The sequence below is a fragment of the Lissotriton helveticus genome, chromosome 1_1 (assembly GCF_964261635.1).
Source record: "Lissotriton helveticus chromosome 1_1, aLisHel1.1, whole genome shotgun sequence".
NCBI classification, from domain to species: Eukaryota; Metazoa; Chordata; class Amphibia; order Caudata; family Salamandridae; genus Lissotriton; species Lissotriton helveticus.
The window spans coordinates 464057775-464081450 of record NC_136057.1 but is presented as its reverse complement, the minus strand read 5'-3'; the positions used below and the strand labels follow the sequence as shown (position 1 = coordinate 464081450).

The 23676-nt window shown below is 47.1% G+C and overlaps 1 long non-coding RNA gene across 1 annotated transcript; it reads left to right on the top strand.

Moving 5' to 3' along the window:
- Positions 1 to 936: 936 nt before the first annotated feature.
- Positions 937 to 15328, top strand: LOC144811538 (uncharacterized). The gene is made up of 2 exons (XR_013606906.1): positions 937 to 4862; positions 12994 to 15328. It is a non-coding gene; the product is annotated as an uncharacterized LOC144811538 (long non-coding RNA).
- Positions 15329 to 23676: the final 8348 nt, after the last annotated feature.

Below are 23676 nucleotides of genomic sequence, written 5' to 3'. Positions count from 1 at the left end.
TTCCTCAAAGAGTGGCAGGGAGAATAGAGGTTCAACTCATCAGACCAAAATCTGACGTAGCCTCATTGTTTGTTTTCTCTGTGTACTTTTAGGTCTATATCAGGAACAAACACAGAACGAGGAGTATGCAAAGTAATGAGTGGGAAAGACACCGCTGTTCAAGATCGACCCATACCATACTTTATAAGTCTCACCTTAGCCAGTGGCACCTCCTCTTACCCTAAAAATAGGATATTTTATCCTTCTCCATAGCTGTGATTTTCCTCCCAGGGTCAGCAAGTATCACCTCTCACCCAAAGAGTACTGAAACTTCTTTCTCACCTCTGCATCCCTCCTTACTGCACCACCCCCTCTGACCTTCTCCACAGGTGCCTGCTTCCAGGTGGAGGGAAAGGTGGGGGCTCAGATCACACATGAATGAGGCTTGTATGTTTGTACAAGGAGTGATCTAGTAGAAAGAATTTAAAGAAAGCGTGCAGGATGACTAACTCTTGTAGTTGATAGGGAGAAAACAAATGCTGGTGGAAGGATTACTTTGCATGTAATGCTAGCAGAAGTATTTTGTTTTTAGCACAATTGATGTGCAACATGGTTTAGGTGACCCCAGTGCAGTCAGTGGTTCTGGGCTCCACTTGTGAAAGCTAGAGTTGTTTACCACTGGGTCCACTGCACTACGGGACCTCAAATATAATTCTCATGTTAGTACTCCCATATAGCACTGGACTCTTTTGAAACTGGGTAGAGCATTCTTAAGGCTTGGTCAAGGAGGTGATGAGGTTTAGACCTTCAGAAACAGTATAACAGTGTGAAACACAAAATAATTGACTATCCAGTGCTCTGCTTTGTAGAAGACACACAATCTTAAACCTACACATACATATATATATAGTCACTGAAAACCCCCCAAAGGTTAATTAATTAATGTTATAGTTAAGTGGAATGTTCAGTAACAAATTAACGTTTTTAAACACACAAAAACCCACCAATTCACCATGCATATATTTCTCTTCAATAAGTTAATTGCAAATGTTGCAGTGATATTACCAATGATGTCATAGTAGAAGTCATGAGTGATGTATGATGTGGGGTAATTAGCAGTGCTTGTTGAGTGTGCAAATTAGTTATTTGAGATAACTACAATTGGTGAATTTCTGTCTAAAACGTTGTTACTGAACATTTAACCTAACTATAACGTTACTTTAGCATTTAAAATTCTAGGTTTTTAACATGACTTAATATTTTGTTACTGTATATAAAGCCCAATGCCCTTCCCGCTGCACAGCAGGGGGTTGGCTGCATGCCAGGTGGCCAACGCACACACAGGATGCCAACCGCACACTGCCTTCAGCCAAGCTGATGAGTGTGTGTAGTAGGTTGTGGGGAGTGAGTCACTTCTCCTCTGAGATCTCTCCACAGAGGAACAGATGTGCATAGTAGGGTGAAGGAAGAGACTGGCCTCTCAGCTGGGACCTCTCCCCAGGATGACGGACATGCATTCAAGGCTGTAGGGAGAGATGGCCTCTCGACTCCGACATCTGCCCAGGGTGACTGGTGTGGGAGGTACTGATACCTCTGTCTTGAATAACTGGTGAGCATAGGTGAGTGAGGGGAGGCAGTGACTTCTCCGCTGACACCCCTTGCCAGGGCAACTGGCATGCTTAGTAGGTGTGTGGAGAAACTGTCCTCTCCAACAAGACCCATTCCTAAGTTCGTAGCCATGTGATTTAAACTGTTAAGACTAGCCTCTCCACTGACACTTCTCCCTACAATGACTGATGTGCATAGTTGAGTATTTAGTTAGATCGCCTACCCCTTTCTAATTTTCACAATCCCACCAGAGACCCTGTTAGAATTGGTGTTTGTGGTTGGCAAAGGTATGCACCCTGTCCAAGTAGGGACCACAAATCTAGACCGGGTAAGCTAGATACATCCTTAAAGATAACATGTGCTCAACTTCTAGTAGCTTGGCACAGAGCAGTCAGGCTTATCAAAAGAGGCAATGTGTAAAGTATTTGTGCAACATGCACACAGAGTAACACCCTGAAAACAACACAAAAACAACAAAAATCCAAAGACTAGACCTAGAGTTATGAATTTTTAAAGATTAAATCAAATTATAGTGTATGACGGGGGCATAGCGCTTCCTGATATCAGGAGATATTATTGGGCTACGCAGCTGTCTGCCATTAACCACTCGATGTACTCCCCGGGTCCGGATCCGGCCTTTGCAATGGACAGACTCCAACTGCCGGGTGGTAACTTTAATAGAGCGCTTTACTCCAGGTCGGCTGGGCTCCGCCTTACGGGACCAACCAGGATTGCTGTTAGTGTGTGGCGCGCTGCGAATGTGAGCCTGGGGTGGGATGACCGAGTGACGCTGGCTACTCCGCTTTTTGCATCTGAGCGTCTGGGATGTCTTTGGACTACGAAAGGGTTTGATCGTTGGGACATGATTGGAATTTGTAGAGTGGGTGACGTGTGTGCGAATGGGGCGGTGAAGTCCTTCGAGGCCCTTCGAAATGATTATGACCTGAGTGATAGGGAATTTTTTAGATATTTACAGGTTCGTCATGCCCTCACCTCGGTTCTGGCTTCCGGTGCCGCCGTCCCTGAGTCCTCCCCCCTCGAAGATCGTATACTGGATGGCGATCTCCCTGATAGCACCATCTCCTTGATTTATAAGAAGCTGATTCACAATCGCGCTGACTTGCTCGTTCGACTTAGAGAAGCGTGGGTCGGCGACGGGCTGGAATTAGATGATGAGGATTGGCAATCGGCGTTATCTTCTCCGAAAGAGGTTGCCATTCCTGCCCGTCTCCGTCTGGTTCAGCTCAAGATCCTCCACCGGGTGTATGTTACTGGTCCCCGTTTGGTTGCGATGGGTTTTTCCCCGGATGGCCTATGCAAGCGTGGGTGTGGGATGAGTGCTACGTTCCTTCACATTATTTGGGAGTGTCCGAGGGTGGCTGCCTATTGGACTGCGGTGCTTGCGGTGATGGCTGACGTGACTGGAGTTGCACTGGTGCCGGAGGCCCGGAGATGCTTGTTGAACGTGTGGGAACCTACCGACTGTTCGGTGGCCCAGACCAGATGGGTGACCCTGGGGTATATGGTTGCGAAGCGAGACATAGCGCAACATTGGGGCTCCCACAGGCCCCCCACTGTCTCTGTGTGGGAAGAAAACATGGACTGGTCTATGCTCCGCGAAAAAACGGTCTACACGGCTAGGGGCAGACCTAGGGCATGGACGAAGATCTGGTGTCAGTGGAACGCCTATCGCGGAGACATTTGTGCTCCTCCCTTGGTGGAGGCCTCTGATGTTCTCTTATCACCCTAGATTGATGTTCCTGAAATTTCACGTACTGTCCTTTGGCTTGATTGGCCTCCCCGCTGTCCCCCCGCCTTAACTTGTCCTACTGATTGTGACTTCGTGTTCCTGATTAGTGGGTTTCCCACCCCTCCAGGGCTGACTCTATGTGTATTATTCCTCCGCCTTGGTGTTTATGTTTGTCGTTTTGGTGTGTTTTAAAATAAGAAAATTAACCTCTCCTGTTCCATATTGTGGGCGACATTTTGTGTCCAGTTTGTGCCTGACCGCCGGAGTGGCGCCTACTGTTTTGTCTCATATTATGCTCCGATCTTAGCGCCGGCCCGTGCGGTTGTGGGCCCATCTCTGTACACATGATTTTGTTGCTCAATAAAAGTTTTTAACCAAAAAAATAAAATAAAATAAATTTAAAAAAATCTAATTATAGTGCTTAGTCATGAAGTGCCAACCGGGTACATCTGGGCGCGCTAGACTGGGGTAAAAACAGTTCAGGCTGACCTAAGTGGAGGGCAGTCCAGATACAGGACTCTCAAAGGTCTCACTGAAAAAGTACCTTGAATGGAGGAAGAATCTACGTGGAAGACTATCAAGGAGTAGTAGGTGATGCACCCCCTATGTCCTGTGGATGCGCTCCACGTAGTAGAAGGCTTTGCCGATTAACCCCTTTACGATGCAGGTGATGCTGCATCATCTAGCGGCGCAGTCCATCTAAGTGATGTTGTCGATCAGCTACTGTGTCAGCATCTAAGGGCAATGCTTTAGTTACGGTCAGCGCAAAGTCATCGATAAGTCGGTTTAGATGGATCAGCACAGCAGAAATCACCTGTCAATGAAAAAAGGACTGGATTTGCATCACTTAACAGGGTAGGACTCACAGATGCCAGAGCCCTGTGCTCTTGCAGAGTTGAAGGAAGTCTTTGATGGGCCTGAGACTTCAGAACAGGGAGCAAGCTCTTGGAGTCATTTTGGGTTAAAGTGTAGCTGTTGCCCGCCACAGATGTATATGGGAGGCAGGCTGCAAGGCACCCAGAGCAGTAAGGGTAGAGAAATGTCCACTTTCTAAAAGTGGCATTTCTAAAATCGTAATGTTAAATCCAACTTTACCGGAGCTGGCAGTGCTTTATATGGCACAATATGAGGAGAGATTTGTCCTGAATGCCAACCCCTTCTCATGCCATATCATTCAGTGGCTGAGATATATCGATGACGTCTGGCTCCTGTGGCAGGGGAGCCAGGCGGAACTCGAGCAGTTCCACTTATGGTTGAACTCTAGGCACCCAGACATCCAATTCACGCTCAATCATAGTCCAAAAGAAATGACTTTCCTTGACGTCACTGTAGGCACCAGTGAGGCTAGGTTGACAACCTCCTTGCATAAGAAGGAAACCGATCGGAATACAATTCTGCACTACACTAGTTCGCATCCCCAATCATTAAAAAACAACCTGCCCTATGGGCAATTATTGAGGATCAGGCGAAATTGCACTAATGTATGCGATTTTGACTGCCACGCTGCAAGATTTTGCAGTGAGATGTAAAAAGTTCAGTTTGGGTCGGGGACAATCGATATTTGCCCGGCGGTATTGCCTCTGTGACCCTCTAGTTAGTTAAATCAATGAAGAGGCAGGCGCTGGAGACTGGAAAGCAGGAAACAAGGTTTTTTTATTCTCTCCGGAGGAGAACACAACGAAACGGACAGAAGGTATCGTTCTGAGGTGCTCTAACTGTATTTCTGAGGCCTGGCCTCTTATACCCACATTTATGACTTTATTGCAGATTACACATACATGTTAAAGCTTTGATGTACGGAAAAGACATTCTCGGAACTCCCCTTTGGGCCCGTTCCCACACACATTTACAGTTGAAGTCCCCACCCTAGTCACAACAGGTGATGAGCATCGCGCAGCTGGATAATCCGCCGATTCACGGAATGTGGGGAGTTTGATCGGATCTCATGGGGTGGGGGCTTTGATCAACCTGGGGATTCTTTGATGGGGGAAGCTTTCTATTGTACGGGGAGGGGCAAGGATGGTATCGGCAGAGCTGGGTGTCGGCTTGGGAACGGGGAGGACAAAACGGGCACACGGGGAAAAGGGGGTTTGCATCTAAGGGCCGGAGATCATGAAAGGAAAGCAGGGAGGTGTCGCGCTGGGAACAGGATGAGGGCCTGGGGCAGAGCAGCGCCGAAGAGGGGTTTATGACTCAAGGCAGGTGCAAGCAGGGGGTGGTCAGCGTGCAGGCTTAGCGAAGGCAAAGGGCTATGTCAGGGGCCAGCGGCATGCAAAAGGGTTTGTTCTGATCGGGGCATCTTAAAATGGCGGGCGCGCACGACAAAAGTGTGGCATCAGGGGAAGAGGCAAGATGGCGCAGATAATGTTCACCAAAACGCACTAATTTTCCACAGTCCTCCCTTTAACATATTCAAGACATCTTGCTGGTTCATTTTCTATTCGGTTCTACTGTGGTGAGCATGAGAAAGAAAACGGTAGGAACCCTAGATGAAAAAGAGTTGTAAACAATACATTTTGAGGTTTCTAGTTTTTAGGAGGTGCACCTATTTGATAAACTTTGATAAATTTGTTCAGCAGGAAAGTCATAGGAATGAAATACAAAAACGGCGAGCAGCAAGTACATATCATAACGTGAACTGGCAGGTTAATACATATTTCAGATTCGGATTGGAGCAGGATCAATACAATGGCGGCTGGGAGAGAAATGAGGCGTAGCAAAACGGTGGTTGAGGATGTCAAATGTTCGAAGTTTTATGAGTTCTCATTGTTCTTTGTGGTCTTTCGTTGGCGCTGTTGAGCACCGGCGGTGGAGCTACAAGTCCAGCTCTGTTCTAAGTTCTGCGTTGCAGGGCACGACCCTTTCCTCGCGTTTCTGGTCGGAAAGGTCCTTTTCGCCCTGTGTCCTTTGAGGTGATTGTCAGAAAGTTCCGATGGAAGAAGAGCGTTCAAAACAGTCCATAGGGTAGGTCAGAGGAAAAAGGGGGATGGAGCAAGGCCAAATTGGGAACAAACTAGGGGAACGAGAGACTTCAAATAGGCGGGCGTGTGACGGAATTCAGAGAGCGGGGACTTGTCGACAGGCACTGGACGTCGAGCAGGGGCATCAGGTCGACCCCTTTCTTTTCATGCTGTCGAAAACAGTGCCTCGTCCTGCAGCTCCTTTCAGTCGTGGTCTCGCCTTGGCTAATGTCGCAGGTGTTCCTTAGTCTGCAGTCAGGCCTCGTGCTCCCACATCCGGTCCTTCTCTCCTCCAACAGCAGTACCCTTAAACAAGTTTGAAAAGACAGTCTTTAGAAAATTTGCAGATGGAGATAATCAAAAAGTCTATTTCTCTCCCAGCTCCAGGCAAAGAATGAAAATGTCCGTTATATTTAATGTTCACAACTGGCATATGAATGACCGGTGACGGACCTGTTGGATTTATTATGACTTTCCTTCATAATTATTTATTACAGGCATGACAGTTCATCTGATGGTAACCCACCTTCGGGAGACAAATCTGGCAAAGATATGCCGTTCTCTAGAGTTTTACATTTACAAAAGGGTACAGTGAGTCGTCAACATGGTACTACACAGGTATTTTGCTGAGAGACGAACATGGCTAAACATTTCCTTTCTATCGGTGCATCCTGTTTTTCAACTAATGCGGGGTTCATTTTGATGATTTCTTTACCTTGGTCTAGTCTGTTAACCTTGTAAAACATCATTCTGGGTCCTACGTAACCTTTTACAGCCCGGTTACTTAACTAGGAAGGACAGGGGTTTTATGGGAAACAACCAGGGACATAGACAGGGGAGGTAACGGGGGTGGTCACTTTTCCGGTTTGGGTATTGCGACAATTCGGGGAGGGGGGGGTCGCGTATTCTGAGGTCCTTGTTTTATACTATAGGAGCCGTTTGACATGTAGTTCCCTTATTTCGGGTCAGATTAGGGAACCTCTGTCGTCTTACCTGTCCTTTCCCTTACGGCCCAACCTGGGTTCATTGACTTCTAGCGGAAAAGGAGAGGTAATGACGCGGCCTCAGGGTGATTGTATTAAAGACAAGCGTTTGTGCAAATACTGACGGTATTTGAAGCCAATTAGGTGGTGTGCTAGGGGTGGCAATCTGCCAATTTCGGGGCTAACCACTCGGAAGAGTGGTAGTGAAAAAAAAAAAAATAGAGAGAGAGAGAGAGAGAGAGAGAGAGGGAGAGAGAGAGAGAGAGAGAGAGAGAGAGAGAGAGAGAGAGAGAAAGAGAAAGAGAGAGAGAGAGAGTGCAACGGCAGGCTAAATAGTACACGTGCAACAGAGAGGGTGGCAGTGTATTCAAGAAAGGCTATTTAGTGCATTACACAGTAAAGGGCATTCACGAGTCTGCGTTAGAATCTTGTAATCATGCAGTTTGAGCATTAGACATGGTAGAGGGGACGTGCCTCGAGAAAAAGGAAAGAAAAAAAGGAGGTACCATGTTGTCGCACTTTCTCGCATTCTCGGTCCTTCGACCAGTTGGGCCAACGCCTCAGTCACACACACACACATTCCCTCATAGTTTCACATCATACGTGACATGGGTTCATTCGTCCGGTCTGGTTTAAGGGTGATCACTTTTTATCAGGTTGTGCTAATTTTTCGGGTTTGTTCGATACGTGAGTAGTTTGCAGGCGTGCTTAGACACCACCCTGCGGCGCTAGTCCGTTTCGTGTATTTAGATATGGCAAGGTCTCAGATCTTCGCCACACCTTGGCTGTAATCTCTGATGTAACCTGCAGAGGGAGGAAAAAAGGGGGGGGGGGGGTGGGGGAGACAGCATTCGCGCGCATTCAAATACATGGATTCATAAGTCCTTTACTTACCTCTTACTCGTCTTTCCTCCTTGGGGCAGGGTCCCCGGGGATATGGTTTCCGGAGTCGAGGGGGGGGTAGTGTGTTCATGTAGGGCGTGTGCGGGGAAACATAAAAAGGAAACCAGAGGTGCCTAGTGCGAGGTATCTAGTCAAAGGATATATCTCACTATCGGGATCCTTAAACCTCTTTCAACGCCGTGGCGTTCTAAAGTTCTTCGGTTCTTGGGTCCCTGCTACTTTGGAACGTTGTACTTTATAATATTTACATTATTTCATTTCACCCTCCTTTTACATTCCCTCATTTACACCATTCGTTTTACCCATCCTTGGAAGTCAAGGTCTTCCTCTACGCGAGAGTTCATGAGTCAGTCGCGTACTTTGAAGGCGGAGTGTCGTGTTGTCGATCCGATCCGTCCTCCAGGGCTGGGCAACCATCTTCCTTTAACCTTAAAGAGAGAGCAGAGTAGGGTGCACAGAAAAAGAACTTTCCCACCCATCCCATATTGTTTTAAAATAAAGCATGCAATACCCGTCCATAGTTTCAAAGACTTTATTTTGCAAAATCATTTCAGCATATGGATTATGAGGGTGCGGTCGTATTTGGTCGGTCGTGGCAATGGCTAAAGTGCGTACAGTGGGGGGTGTCGTTTGCAACAATAAAAACATCGGAAAGTTTTACTCATTCATTTGTAAGAGACTAAAACGTCTATTAATTGGCTGGGGGTTCGGGGGCATATATTTTCATAATTTAGAAGCATAATCATAACAGTTGTAATCAGATTTCCTATATGCATACCGTACGTGTGCGTCGTAAATGGGGTTTACATCAGTTATAAAAATATAATACATTGTACATTCGTAATCAACATTTGTAACGGGGATCTTTTCACACTATTCGTCGAGTGAGTTCTCTTCGTCTTTTCTAGCCAAGTGTACAAAGGATCATATAAAATCTCAGAACATCAAGTTTATATTAGTGCGAAGGAACACCACGAGGTGTTCGTAAGTTCCGATTGATACCAGCGCCATTTTGGGCGGGGCCGGCACAGTCCGGAAGCAGCATCAGGGGGAAATGTTTCCATTACTGGCAGTTTGGACCAGAGTCCTTTTCGGCAGTTCTAGAATTCACGCTAACAGAAGGTGTGGCAATGTCATGTTTGTTTCGTTGGCGATCAAGGCAGCCGTCCCTTACCGGAAACCTGCAAAGGCCGAAGGTTCCGCCGGGGACCTTTGTATGATCTTCAAGGCTGCGGAGATGCTGTCGGAGATGGGGGCTCGTGCTCCATGGGACAAATGTTCGAGTTATACGGCTGGCCAAAGTTACTCTAGTGGCCGGGGCCCGCCTTCCAGCGGATCCAGACGCCATTTTGAGGCCCTACAGGGGCCACTCTCGTCGAGTTTGCAAGAATGGAAGAGACCCTTCGGAGTGAAAGGAAGAGGTCCCTGTTTTGTGAGAGCGGGACGTTCAGCTGGGGTGCAGCTGTGATGCCCCCACCTGGGGGGGCGAGGGAGACTCGTTCACATCGTCTCCTTCTCCCGGTGCACTCCATGCCGCTCCTTTTCATCGCCCCGCATGAAGGCCTCTCCACGTCCGGTGTTCCCCAAGCGCCACCATTGTACGTTCGGTGCTGCGCAAATACTGGGGTGCCACCATTGTACGTTCGGTGCTGCGCAAGTACTGGGGTGCCACCATGGTGTGTTCGGTGCTGTGAAAGTATGGGCACCATCGCCTGACTGGGGATGTTCGGCGTCGGGCTGGGGGCTGGGAAACCTCCTACCGGTGGAGGTGGGAGAGGCTCGTCCGCGTCGCCTCTCCCTCCCAGCCCAACTTGGACAAATTGTTGTGGAGGTACGTGCAGGACATCCCGCCGTCCAGGACTGCTGCGGCTGTGACGGAAGAGAAAAGGAAGAGGTGCCTCGTTCTCCTCTGGACATGTGGCGGGACTACCTTAGTCTTTCCAGGCCCGTTGCGGCCGGCCAAGGAGACATGTGGCGGGACTACCTGCAAATGCCCAGGCTGCGGGCTCCTGCCTCTCCTCCGGCTCCCCCATACGTTAAGATTTCCTGACCAAGAGTTGGCGGCGGGGCTCGCCTTATATGGGTTGCCGTTGGTTGGGCGTAGCCGTAACCCTGCCCTACTTTGGAAGGTTCCAGAATGGGGGGGGGCGAATGTTCTGTTTGACTTTCATTTTCTACAGTTTATCGTTATTATTCCTTGTTTGTTGTGTTAAATTAAAAGTTCAAGTTTATTAATGGTCTACGGATTTTGTTTTACCATTTCTTTCTTTCCAGGTTGCTTTTATGCTAAGTTTCTGCTAACAGAGGTCGAGTAACACGGAAACACGTGTAGAGGGATGACGCAGATTTGTACATTACATACACACAAACTCAGACGGGGGACAGTACAAGTACGACATACAAAGACCCAAGACAAATATAAAAACAGTTATTGGTCATAATTATCTCTTTCCGTCTGTGAATTTTAAACGAGGCTGGGTTCCCGTCTTGACATTGCCCGACCTAGGAGAACTTGAGCATGCCGCTGAGATTTTCCTGGCGAAATCTGTGCCATCGGGCATAATCAAACGTGGTGGTTCTGTCTGGTCTGTCTATGTAAGTCGGGTTCTTCTCTGTCTCGCGCCTTTTCTCGTACTGTCGGTCTGTCGTTCTTGTCGGCCCTTTGCCTTTACTCACGCTCAGTAGAGTCGGGCATTGGGCTTTCCAGTGTCCGACATACCTACAAAAAGCGCATTGGTCTGACCCTAAGTCTGGTCGTCCTTTGCATAGTGTCGGGGGATAAGTTGTGGGTAGCGGTGTCCTGGGGTTGTCCTGTCGGTATATTTCCCTACTTGGTTTATCCTCGTCTTTTCTCTGTCGTTTCGTAGCCTCTCTGCGCCACATACCGAGACTGTCGAGCATAATTGGCGTCGTCTTATTATTTCGAAGGGCTATTTCTAACGTTTCTATTTTATCAAGGTCAAAGGATCCTGCCAGTGGCCACTGTTTGTCTTGGCTATCTTCGGTATACCTGTGCCATAATTTATTATAAGCTATGGTGACTAACCCATAGTTTATGAACATGTCCTTTTTAGGGGTGCCTTCTAGTGGAGCTATATGGTCCACCTCTAACACCCGGTACGGGCTAAACAGGCTATTTATCAGTGGGGAGAAGACAGACATGACGGCTCGTAACGAGGGACTAAAAAGTCAGCACTGCCTATCTTATCACTAGGTGCAAAGACTAGACAGAATATTTCTATTCTACGTTGTTTGCAGGTAGTGAATACCTCATGGATCAAAAAAAAATATAAAACCAAACGACCAATAAATAACAATGGGGAGAATGAGTAGGTCCGCAAAGATCTGCGTTACCTACCCTTTTCACTATCTGCAAAAAGGGTGGTCTCTTCCCTGCTTGCAGACAGGGAATCTCCAGGAAACAATAGTTTTGTGAACAACAGTTCAGTTTCAAGCAATTATTGAGTGGGGGAGAAAAAGAACAAGCACGGCTGCTACCCTACCTATCCTCCACTGCTTGCAAAGGGAGAGAGAGCCTGTTGCTTCTCCGTTTGCAGACAGTGAATCTCAAAATAAAAATAAACAGAGCAATACTAGTATTTTGAACAATCAAGCAATCAAAACAAATTTTTTTTCGCAACTTGTCGTGGCAACACGACCTTACCCGGACCATGTGGACAGTTTCTTGTCTTCCGAATCCAGCGCCCGATCGTCCTCTTTTTCTCGTATTTCTCACGGCACTCCTGATGGTTCCCAGTCAGGACCGTAGATCACTCGAGAGAGGTCTGTTCGGAACTAGTGAAGTTCGGATGATCGGCTGCCAGACGAGGGTCTATTGGGCAAGAGCTCTCCCGATCGTTGCAGTCGTTCACTCTGTCGTCGGGACCTCTCCCACTGGATCCACGAGTCGCTGATGGGCCCCACGCTTGGGACGCCAATTGTAAAAAGTTCAGTTTGGGTCGGGGACAATCGATATTTGCCCGGCGGTATTGCCTCTGTGACCCTCTAGTTAGTTAAATCAATGAAGAGGCAGGCGCTGGAGACTGGAAAGCAGGAAACAAGGTTTTTTTATTCTCTCCGGAGGAGAACACAACGAAACGGACAGAAGGTATCGTTCTGAGGTGCTCTAACTGTATTTCTGAGGCCTGGCCTCTTATACCCACATTTATGACTTTATTGCAGATTACACATACATGTTAAAGCTTTGATGTACGGAAAAGACATTCTCGGAACTCCCCTTTGGGCCCGTTCCCACACACATTTACAGTTGAAGTCCCCACCCTAGTCACAACAGGTGATGAGCATCGCGCAGCTGGATAATCCGCCGATTCACGGAATGTGGGGAGTTTGATCGGATCTCATGGGGTGGGGGCTTTGATCAACCTGGGGATTCTTTGATGGGGGAAGCTTTCTATTGTACGGGGAGGGGCAAGGATGGTATCGGCAGAGCTGGGTGTCGGCTTGGGAACGGGGAGGACAAAACGGGCACACGGGGAAAAGGGGGTTTGCATCTAAGGGCCGGAGATCATGAAAGGAAAGCAGGGAGGTGTCGCGCTGGGAACAGGATGAGGGCCTGGGGCAGAGCAGCGCCGAAGAGGGGTTTATGACTCAAGGCAGGTGCAAGCAGGGGGTGGTCAGCGTGCAGGCTTAGCGAAGGCAAAGGGCTATGTCAGGGGCCAGCGGCATGCAAAAGGGTTTGTTCTGATCGGGGCATCTTAAAATGGCGGGCGCGCACGACAAAAGTGTGGCATCAGGGGAAGAGGCAAGATGGCGCAGATAATGTTCACCAAAACGCACTAATTTTCCACAGTGATGGCAGAGAGAGGCTACCCAAAGAAACTGTTGAAACACTCGAGAAACAGGGCCAAATTCACTCCAAGAGAGACTTTATTCACAAAGAAAGAAAAGAAAGGTTTGGAACAATTAGTTTGTGTTACAACATTTGGCCAACATACGAACCAATTCAAGAACATAATTCGGAAGAATTGGCATTTACTTGAGACCTTGGAGCACCCCCTCTCTAAACCCATCTTCGCTATGCGCAAGAACAGGCGCATAGGGCAACAACTGATCAAAGCGGACAGTCACATCCCAGTACCCAAGAGTGACCTCGTTGCACAGTGGAAGCTGAAACCAATATGCGGGCACCACAAATGTGGCAACTGTGTGTCGTGTGCGAGCACACTAGAAGGCGACACTTTTACGAATAATGGCATCAGATGGAAGCATGAATGCTTTACGAATTGCAAAACCCGCAATGTCGTCTATGCGGTGGTTTGCCCTTGCAACAGAGTTTATATAGGCAAAACAAATCAGCCTATCAATGTTCGGATCACCCAGCACCGATCCCGTCTCAAGAAAAAAGTCTTGACCGCCCCAATGGTGGAACATTTCACCAGTAATGGCCATTCTGAGAATGACTTTAAATGGACCACGTTGGCATGGATTGACCCTAAGCACTATCAAGATGTAGACGCAATGCTGTTGCGCAAGGAGGCATACTTAATCCTGAAGTTTGATAGCGTCAACAAGGGCCTAAATAGTCTGAGCTAAATAAACAGGGCGTAAAAGAACTCCATGTCCCAGAATGCATTATAATTTTTTTCCAAAAATAGACATCTCGATTCTGGAAATACAGGTCCCAGAATGCAGCATAATTTGTGTGCAATTCTGATTGGCCGTGTGGAATCACATGACCCAAACTGGCGATTGCCAGGGTCACTCACAACGCTGTGGCTGGTGGTCTAGAGCGAGCGGATCGTGTGGAGGAATTTTACAAGTTTGTGGTAAGATTGAATTCTGCTTGCGTTTGGAATCACAACCAGTGCAAACTGAAGAAATACATGACAGCGCTTTAACGCGCTCGTGTTCCGCTTTTTTATAGATTATCTCAACGTCTTACTGTGCGAGCAATTTGGCCCCAGAGACAGAACCACCTCTTTTGTGGCCTTCGCGGACAAGCGTCTAAGTAAGTGAAGTTCTTGTGGGCTCGCCACTAGCGGTGCACGAAAGTGCAACCAAAGTAGAAGCTTATGCCTTTGTGCTTTGTCTAATTGTTCCAGGAAATTGAAAGAGCTGAATATCAAGCGCCCTTAGATACCGCTTAGGCGGCTTCATTTGGATAGGAGCCAGACCCCCCCTCTGTGGCCACCGCGGACCGGTGGTGAAGTAAGTCAATTACTTATTGGGACAATCAGCATCAGTATGTCACCATTTTACCAATTTACTAAATCACGCTTTGTCCACTCATTTTCAGAAAATAAATGAACAGATTTTCGAGTGTTTCAATACACTGCACAGGTTGGCAACGATTCCACGTAGAACGCAGGTAACCAATACCAGCCCAATCACGATGCCCCAATAAGGTTCCCCCCTTCCACCGTGCTGGATTTGATTTAGTCTTTACTCTGTTGCAGCGTAAACTTCACAGCCTAGACGACATTCCCATGGAATGCAGGAATAACTGTGGGCAGGATTTGCACAAGGTACACATTATTCCGTAACTTGTATTGGTCGAAGAGTAGTGGCTTGAGGACCCTCGTTGAAAATATCATGTTTTTTTCTTTTCAAACAGTTCCCATGGACTAGATTCACACTGCCCTGATGAGAATCCTGCAAGCCTTAATTCAGGATTCGAAACGCGTCGGCAAAAAACCCCCCCTCTTTTATTGTCACGTCATTATTAATACTGAAATGGGCACTGCTCCTGACATTTAATTGATTTTTCTTGTTCAGGCTATGGTAGTTGAATCAGTTTTGAAAATACGTTTTTCTTTGAAAACACGCTTTTCTTTCCCAGTAATAATGGTTGGTTAAGTCATTTTCAAATGTGTAAAATCTGTTGGTCCATGCTTTGTAAATATATGTATAGTGATTTTCTCTTATGGTAAAAGTTTTCTTTTTTCGTCATAATGTCCAATACATGTTGGTAAAAGTTTTTCTGTTGTTATAATGTCCAATATATGTTTTTTCACTGAACATGTACATACACTGTTTGTTTGAAACTGTATATGGCTCAGACATGAGGTTGATAGTGGCCTTATTTCTGTCTTTTTGAAATTCCTCCTTTTTGTAAATTGAGCAAAAATTGAAAATATTAACTGTTTTTGGGTAAACTAATAAATTGTGGTTTACTTGTACATAAATCAGTGTGTACTTTAATTAGCCCGGAGGCATAGGCAATTGTTTCTTTTTCACTTTCTAAAAGTGGCATTTCTAAAATCGTAATGTTAAATCCAACTTTACCAGTAAAGTGGATTTATTATTACCATTCCAAAGATATAAAACATGATGCAGCTACTCCTTTTTTATCCGGAATTACAGCTTTAAAGTATATTTAGGAATTCTCAATGCTAGTGTATGAGAGGAGTAGGCCTCACAGTAGTGAAAAAGGACTTTGGATGTCACTACCAGGGCACGCAAAACATAAGCACATGTCCAACCTTTTACTTGCAGATCACCATGCCCTTGGGGCAACCTAGGGCCTACCTAGTCTTAGAGTTAACTTGTTTGTAAGAAAAGGGGAGTTTAAGTCTTGGCAAGTAGTTTTAAATGCCAAGTCGAAGTGGCATTAAACAGCATTCACATGCACTGCAATGGCAGGCCTGAGACAGGTTTGACAAGCTACTGGTGTGGGAAGCACAATCAGTGTTCCAGGACCACTAATGCCATTTACTTTACAGACACTGGGTATATGGTATACCACTGTACAAGGGACTTGCTTAATAAATTAAATATGACAATCATGTATACTCCAATTTCTACATGTTTAGAGGAAAAGCACCTGCACTTGACCAATGGTCAGCAGTGGTAAAGTGCTCAGAGTCCAAAGGCCAACAAAAATATACAGGAAAAAGAAGCTAAGCAGGCAAAATGTTTCTGGGGAGATCTACCAAACATTTAGGGAGTTCTCATCACTTAGGCGGAAGAACCTCGATAGACCATCATCATTAGTGTAGTCTACCCCTAGTCTGTGTTCTACCCTGAAGTCCATAACCTGTAGGGTAATGGTCCACTTCAACTCTTTTGGATTCTCGCCCCTCATTTGCATGAGCCACCTGATGGGCCTGTGGTCTGTCTGAATCAGGAAATGAGTAACAAACCGGTATGGCCTCAACTTCTTGAGTGCCCAGGCCACAGCAAAAACATATCTTTCTATAGCGCTCCACATTTGTTCCCTGGAGAGTAACCTTCTGGAGATTAAGGCTACAGGTTAGTCTAGGCCCTCTTCATTTAACTGTGATAACACTGCCCCATGCCAAGTTCTGAGCATCTGTCTAAACGATATACTCCTGGGAGAGGTTGGGTGGCCTAAGCATGGGCTGTGCACATGGCCTGCTTCAAGGAGTCAAAGGCTTCTTGACATGCCTCTGTCCAAATCACATTTTTTTGGGTGCTTCTTATAAGTCAGATCTGTCAACAGGACAACAATGATGCCATATTCCTTAACAAATCTTTAGTAACCAGTGAGGACCCAGAGTGCTCTGACCTCAGTCTGGCTTTTGGGGGGCTGCCAGGCCATGATAGTCTCTCTCTTGGCCTAGAGTGGCTGCACCTTACCCCTGTCCACCAGGTTTCCCAAGTACACCACAGACCCCTGCTCTATCTGGTACTTACTGGCCTTGATAGTCAGGCCTGCCTTTTGCAGAGCCTACAGCACTCCCTGGAGGTGAAAGAGGTGGTCTGAAGGCTGACCTCCCCTTGGCACCTTCTGTTAGGGTGATCTACCTTTACCCTGATGGAAGATCAAACATACTTAAGTACTGGGCATCCCCTAAGTGGTCGATCAGCTCATCAGCCTGTGGGATGGGATGAGCACCTGTTTTGTAACTGAGTTGAGATGTCTGTAGTCCACACAGAACCTCATTTAAGGTATGATGCCCAGTGGCAGCGTTTGGCACCAGAACCACAGGACTGGACATGGGGCACTGGCGGGTATTATCATCCCCCCCATTCCAGCATTTTAGAGACTTCACATCCTAATACTCACCCTTACCTTATCTGACAACCTTTAAGATTTATTCTTAACAGGGAGATTGTCCCTTGTGTCCGTATCGTAGGTACACATGTGGGTAGTCCCAGGAATAAGGGAGAACAGAGAGGAGTACTGTCCCAGCACTCTGTGTCAGTCGCTCTGCTGTCCAGGAGTTAGACAGGGGAAAAAGATTACTCGCTCCACAGACCCATTGTTCTCCTTGGAGTTTAAGAAGTCAGGTAGACGTTTACTCTCCACCTCCTCCATCTGTCACCAGCAGAATGGTGAGCTCAGACCTCTCAAAGTGGGGTTTGAAGCGATTGATTGGAGCACCCTATGGGGTTGCTTGGGTCCATCAGATAGGTGGCCTTCCACTTACTCTCAGACACCTCATAGGACCCAGTCCAATGATCCCAGAGTGCTGTGGTTTCCATCAGTTCCAGTCACCCACACTTGTTGTCAAGGTGTCAATTCCACAGTGGTAGAATCTTGGTCTTACCACTCCTTCATGACCTCCTGGCTGGCATCCCAGTTGTCCGAAGCTGCTTCCAGAACTTAGCCATTTGGCTTCTGAAGGCCAGCATGTAGCTTACTACATCCTCTGGATTCTCCCGGGGAGCATGTTCCCACCCCTCCTTCACAGAACTCCGAATCTAACAGGGTGCCTGGAAAGAAGCTCAAAGGAGCTAAAGCCCACTCACTTCTGTGATACCTCCCTGTAGACAAACGGGCATGGCAAGAGTACATCCCACTTATTCCTCAGGTAGGCCTCTAATCATGCCCTTCATGGTCCTGTTGAATCTCTGAACAAGCCCATTTGTTATTGAATGCTAAGGGGTGGAGAACTTCTAGGTTACCCCACACTCCTTCCACATTGAGTGCATGTATGCAGACATGAAGTTTGTGTCCCTGTCAGACACAACTTCTTGGATAAACCCACTTGGGGGAAAAATCCCCATCAGGGCCTTTGCCACTCCAGGTGCAGTTGTTGTCCTTTGAGGGATTGCCTCAGGGCACCTAGGGACATGAGCCACCAGAACCAGGATAAACCTCTTGCCTGATGCAGTCTGGAGATCCATAGGCCTAACCGTGTTGATGCTCTTCCACTTAAAGGGGTGTGCCAACAACAGGCAAGGGATTAAAGGGGGCTTTAAGCCTCTGCCCTGTCTCCCCATTGGCCTGCCAGATCACACGAGTCCTACAGAATGCATCTGAGAAATTATTGATCCTAGGCCAATAAAAGTGGGGGACAGGCCTTGCAAAGGTCTTGTCCTGGCCCAGGTATTCTACCAGGTATATTTCATGAGCCAACTCCTGTGGGAAGGCCCTCTAGCATTGGGGGACCACCAGGGCCCTTGTTGTTCCACGCACAGGAGCCTTAGACTCACTGTAAAGGAGGTTGTCCTCTCCGTAAATGTGACGACTGCCAGAGGCATCACCAGCTGCTTGGGCTTCTGTGTGTTGCCTCAGTCCCACAAGGGTTGGGCACGCCCTCTGTGCCCTACAGAACTCCAACTTGGTGGGCCCTCCTTACACATGCCATCCAGCAAGCCCAGGTAGGTCACCACGGGAAGCAGTGTCCTCAGTGGACTACGGGGCAGCCACTACAGCTGCCCCATCCATCTTGCTGGGAAAATACTCGGGCTGGTTTCCCACAACCTCTGCCTGCCCCCATCTTAGCAGCAGGCTGGGCCAATGTTCTAGGCTCCAGCCTTTATTGACTCCCATCCTTGGCAGCCATGGACCGTGTGGTAGCACAGATCCACTCTGGTGACCCCTACATCTCATACATGAGCCTTTTACTTCACTTCCTTCCAGGTAGTGTGCTCAAAGTCATTATCAAGCAAACAGTCCACAATACAGATTTACCCCACATTCTTCTATGGGGTGGCTCCCTTCCGGTTGTTCAAAGGGGGAGCAGCCAACACTGAGGTGATTCCGTTGAGGGTTGCCTCTAGAAGGAAACAAGCTGATGGGGGTACGGATGGTACAGATGGATGGAAGGAGAGGGCGATAAGGAAGATGGAAAAGAGGAAAGAGATATGATGTGAGGAAAGTGGTGAAGAGGACTGTTGTGGGGGTTGGTGACTGGGTCAGAGTCAAGTTACCAAAAAAAGGGGTGAGTAAGTGCAAGTTTGGACAACCTGTGAAAATTATTAAACTGTTTAGCAATGCGGTCAAAACCGATGTGTGAGTGTCCCAGTAACACAAGAGGAAGGGAGGAGGTCTCTTCGTATTAAGAGGGTTCCTCTTCATTTGCAAGATTGTGTTTGTTAACTCATTTGGATTATTTGGTGCACTCCTATCCTTTTCTATTATGCTTGATTTTGTTATTTCTCATGTTTGTTTTCTTTTCCTTTGGTGTTGGTAGGGGGGTGGTGATGTGGTGTTCTCAAGAATGTATCTGTTATTCTTGTCGCTAGGGAATGATGTGGTAAGCTATAATGCAAGCATGATCTGGGAGAATGTTGAATACTGAAGTTTGGCAGTTGGTTGTAGCTACTCTGTGGGCGAGGTCTCTAATGGATGAGCTGTACAATAAACCTGCTACAAACCACTACCTGAAGTGTTACAGCTTTTGATTTAAGGTGAAGGCATCACCTCAAATCCCCTTCAATGTGGAATGACTCTGTAGTCCATATTGACACCCATGTTCACCAGGCCTTAGACTCAGTCATTAGAGATCATTATGGGCTGCATGTGAATCACTGGCCACGCAGGTGGATCACTGCATCTGACTGCTGTTAGCTCTAGTGGTCTGCACAGCTGCGATAAAATGGTAGTCTTTCCAAGATGCCTTACTTTCTGCTAAATATTTCGCCATTTCTTCTCCTTGTAGAAATCTTTCCATTACGCTAATCTGAGTTACCAAGCGACTCAGAATTTGGTGGGAAATGCTAATGCTCCTGTTAAGAGATGGTGGTCTAAAGTCCCCTCACTTTGGGTTATATTGCTTTTTTCTCACAGGTATATTTTACATATTATGGGTATCAATCCTCTCCTTTGCCTTCCACGTCTGGTAGCACAGGCAGATGCCACTGCTTCGTATCAGGCCACCTAAAAACATTTATTCTGTAGCATACTTGACTAATGCTGTCTGCGGTTGGCCACGCAGGGCATAGCTTTGGCAGGCAAAGGGCTAGATCTCAGTCTCTGTAATTGTGCTACCAGGCAATAATGAGGCTCACACGGACTCCTGGAGGGCATTTAACAGTGCTCCAGTCATTACCCATGGGAAAAGGAGCTATATAAGACAAACTGTGCAGCTGACCACGGTTAAGCACTTCAATTTCAAAGTAAAAATAGAAGTCCATAGGTTGTGCAAGACACATCCGGAGCTCGCCGCACAAATACTCCACTGCGAAACAGATGCCAAAGCTTTTGTAGAGAAGGATGGTGCACAAAATAAGAAAATATAAGAGAGCTTCAAATTTGTCCAAAAAATCCTTTATTCTTTTCAATCTTTTAAAACCTCAGCCAACGAGTTTCGTTCCATTGGAACTTCGTCAGGGCTGAAAAAAGTACAAATATAAAAACACACTAAATATACAGAATGAAACAATTATACATACATATCACATAAATAAAGACACCATTGATAGATATATATTAAGATTTCAGGCAAATAAAAAAATAACATAAAAAATGTACCATAACTAGGGCAATGCAGACGGGAGAAAGTTATTACCAAATATATAAAACATACAAAGCACAAAGCTAATACTGATACATAAATATACATCCTATACATATAAATGTGTCTCGGACAGACGTGCTATTTACTCCATCTACCAACTGATAACATACATAAAAAATACACCATAAATATAACAACACATCTCCGAGAGAGTAACATACACAGTTAACGTAACACTCTAAGTAATCAAACTAAATATTCGCTACACTAACACATAGTGTATAAGCATAAACCAAATCAGTACCAAAGATTTGGGGGGGAGTAAAAAGGAATATGGGCATATGCTCTGTGTTCAGCAAGGCAGAAGGGATGGATGAATGCAGCTCTTTGGAGCTAGGGCAGCGACTCATATGTGATCAGATATTTATTTAAGGATTGACCAGACTCGTATCCCAAGGTTAGTCTGCGGCCATGCTCACGCTTAGCCAGCAAGATCTTCTTTCTGCACACCAGCAGCGTCTTCACCACTGCCCCCCCCCCCCCTATACAGAGGAGTAGGGGTCACATAGACCGCAAGTCGCACGACTGGCGGCCCTCCACATTCTGAATAGGTGCAGCACCAGCCTGGGATGGCACAAGAGCCTGTTGTGCATGCACTCCAAACCTTTTCATAGAGGTTGGCACCTGACAGTATGCCAGAACACCAAAGAATCAATTAGCACCCACTCCAGAGATCTGCCTGTAACCTACTTGTCAGCCATGACTTAACTGTACATATTCTATGAGCAATGAAAAGCTAGTACTAGTCTCCCCTGCCGGATCTGCTATCCAGGAAATGGAAGACTGCATTATTGCTGTGTGTGAGAAAGGGAAGCGTGCTTTGTTACTCCCATATAGTCCCAGTTCTGTATGTATATAATACTAATTTATAACCTGTATCGTAACTAAAACTTTTCAATAAACTTATATTCTGTGTGACCTGGCTACCTGACTTACTGTTGACTATGTATTTTTGTTTGCAACACTGACAACGACTGGAAACGAACGTACGCCTGAAAGGAGATTGAAGAGGACATGAACTTACTGGAAAAAATAAAGAGAAAAGACATTGAAAAATTGAGAATAAAAGAGACATATGAAGAGTAAAGTAGACACCCTGAACCCCACCAGTGTCTTAATTCATCAGACAGTCTGCAGACTAAGAGGGTGGTCTACTTAACTGTATACAGAAAAAAACCTATTGTGCCTGTTAGACCTGTCTGCTTCTGGGAAGACTCTAACCATCGTGATTTATTTTTGTCCCCCTTAGCCTCCCAGAGTTTCTATTTTTATTTTTACATATGTCCATCAGGAATTTTTTAATGCTGTCAGGGGGCTAGGTGTTCCTTGGCGATGACGCCATTTTTCCCTCATAACCTGTGAGGCCTAGTCAGCCCCCTTGAAAATCTAGGAATCTCCAGAGACCTAAGATGGTGTCCACCAACTGCCATAACGGACACCACTGGAGGGCAGGTCCATAGGTTAACATTAGGGAACTTTCTAGAATACCCTAGAGAATTCTGCAGGTCTCAGGCCACCCTATATAAGGCCAGTGACCAGCAGCCATTTTGTGCTGACCCCAGAGTAGAGGAGTGAGGCAGTGGTGAGAGGAGGTGGACACACTGAGAGCAGCTAGTTTGTCACTGAGGCTGACAGTTACTTCAGAGGATTGTTCCCCCTTCAGCCTTTGACCGATCCCTCTCTCAAGACAACCCCTACTAACAAAGAAATCGAACTACTGAAAGAAGAAGATCCTTTTATCTCAGCGGCCTCAGCAAAACCACCCAGAACACCCTTAACTGTGGGTATTCCTGACTGACCATATCCAGCGCTGTGCTTACCGGTATTGTGGATCAGCTGTAGGAAAGGTGGGCGTCTGTGGCACCTTAGCGCCTTGAAGAGCGAGGGCGCCGTGTCTGCGCAACCTTCCTGAGAGGCCGGAGCTGTAGGTGACTGAGGAGGAGCAGCGGCGCTGTATTAGCGGATTGCGGGACCCCGGGGGCACCAGCTGCGTCAAGCAGAGCAGGTAGTGCTTCTGCGCATGCTCCCAGCGCGCCCGCTATCGAGAGCAGGAGGGGCCTAGGGTCGGGCAGGCCCAGGAGATCAGCGTCAACGTGAGGAGCAGCGTCCTTCCTATGAGCGAGTGCGGAGGCGGAAGAGGTACGAGAACGTCTGCGCATGCCCGGAGGTTCAGCGCGACTGCCGGCTTAGCTGAGGAGACGCCGGAAGATCTCCAAGGGCGCCGCCTCGTCCACAGTGACCCCCCTGCGTGCGAGCGCTCTCTACGAGGCCAGCGCCACAGCGGACGTCACAGCAAGGAGCCTGGGGGCCAGGGAAGCCTTCCTCAACCTTCCTCGACCGCCGATTGCTGCCAGGTTTCAGCGCGAGCGGGGAGAGCCCTCGCATCACACCCGGAAGCCTACAAGTAAGCTGGTAGTGTGGGAAAGGGAGGCAGCAGCACCAGGGAAAGGAGACAAGACAGTGGGGCTATAACTGAGACTTAGACTGAACTGCACCAGGAAGCCCAAGTGAAGAAAACGGGCTTGTGTTCAGCCTAATCATAACTACAGTGGCCCAAAAGTAATTGGAGCAAAGAGGAGGAAGCGGTGTAGGGAATTACAGGGTTCCTGGGGGAGAAACCCTTGTAGTTTCTTGGTAAATTGGAGGAATAGATCTCCTTTTAGCAAATTGAGCCTTTAAATTAGAGTGTGTGGAACTTGGCTAATATTATTGTGTCTCCCCTTTTTAGTCACATTGCGGGTTGGTTATGCAGTGAAGAACTACATCCAGGTCATTCTGTGAGTTGAGCAGTGCTTTAGAGAGTGGGGTAATGTACCTGCTAA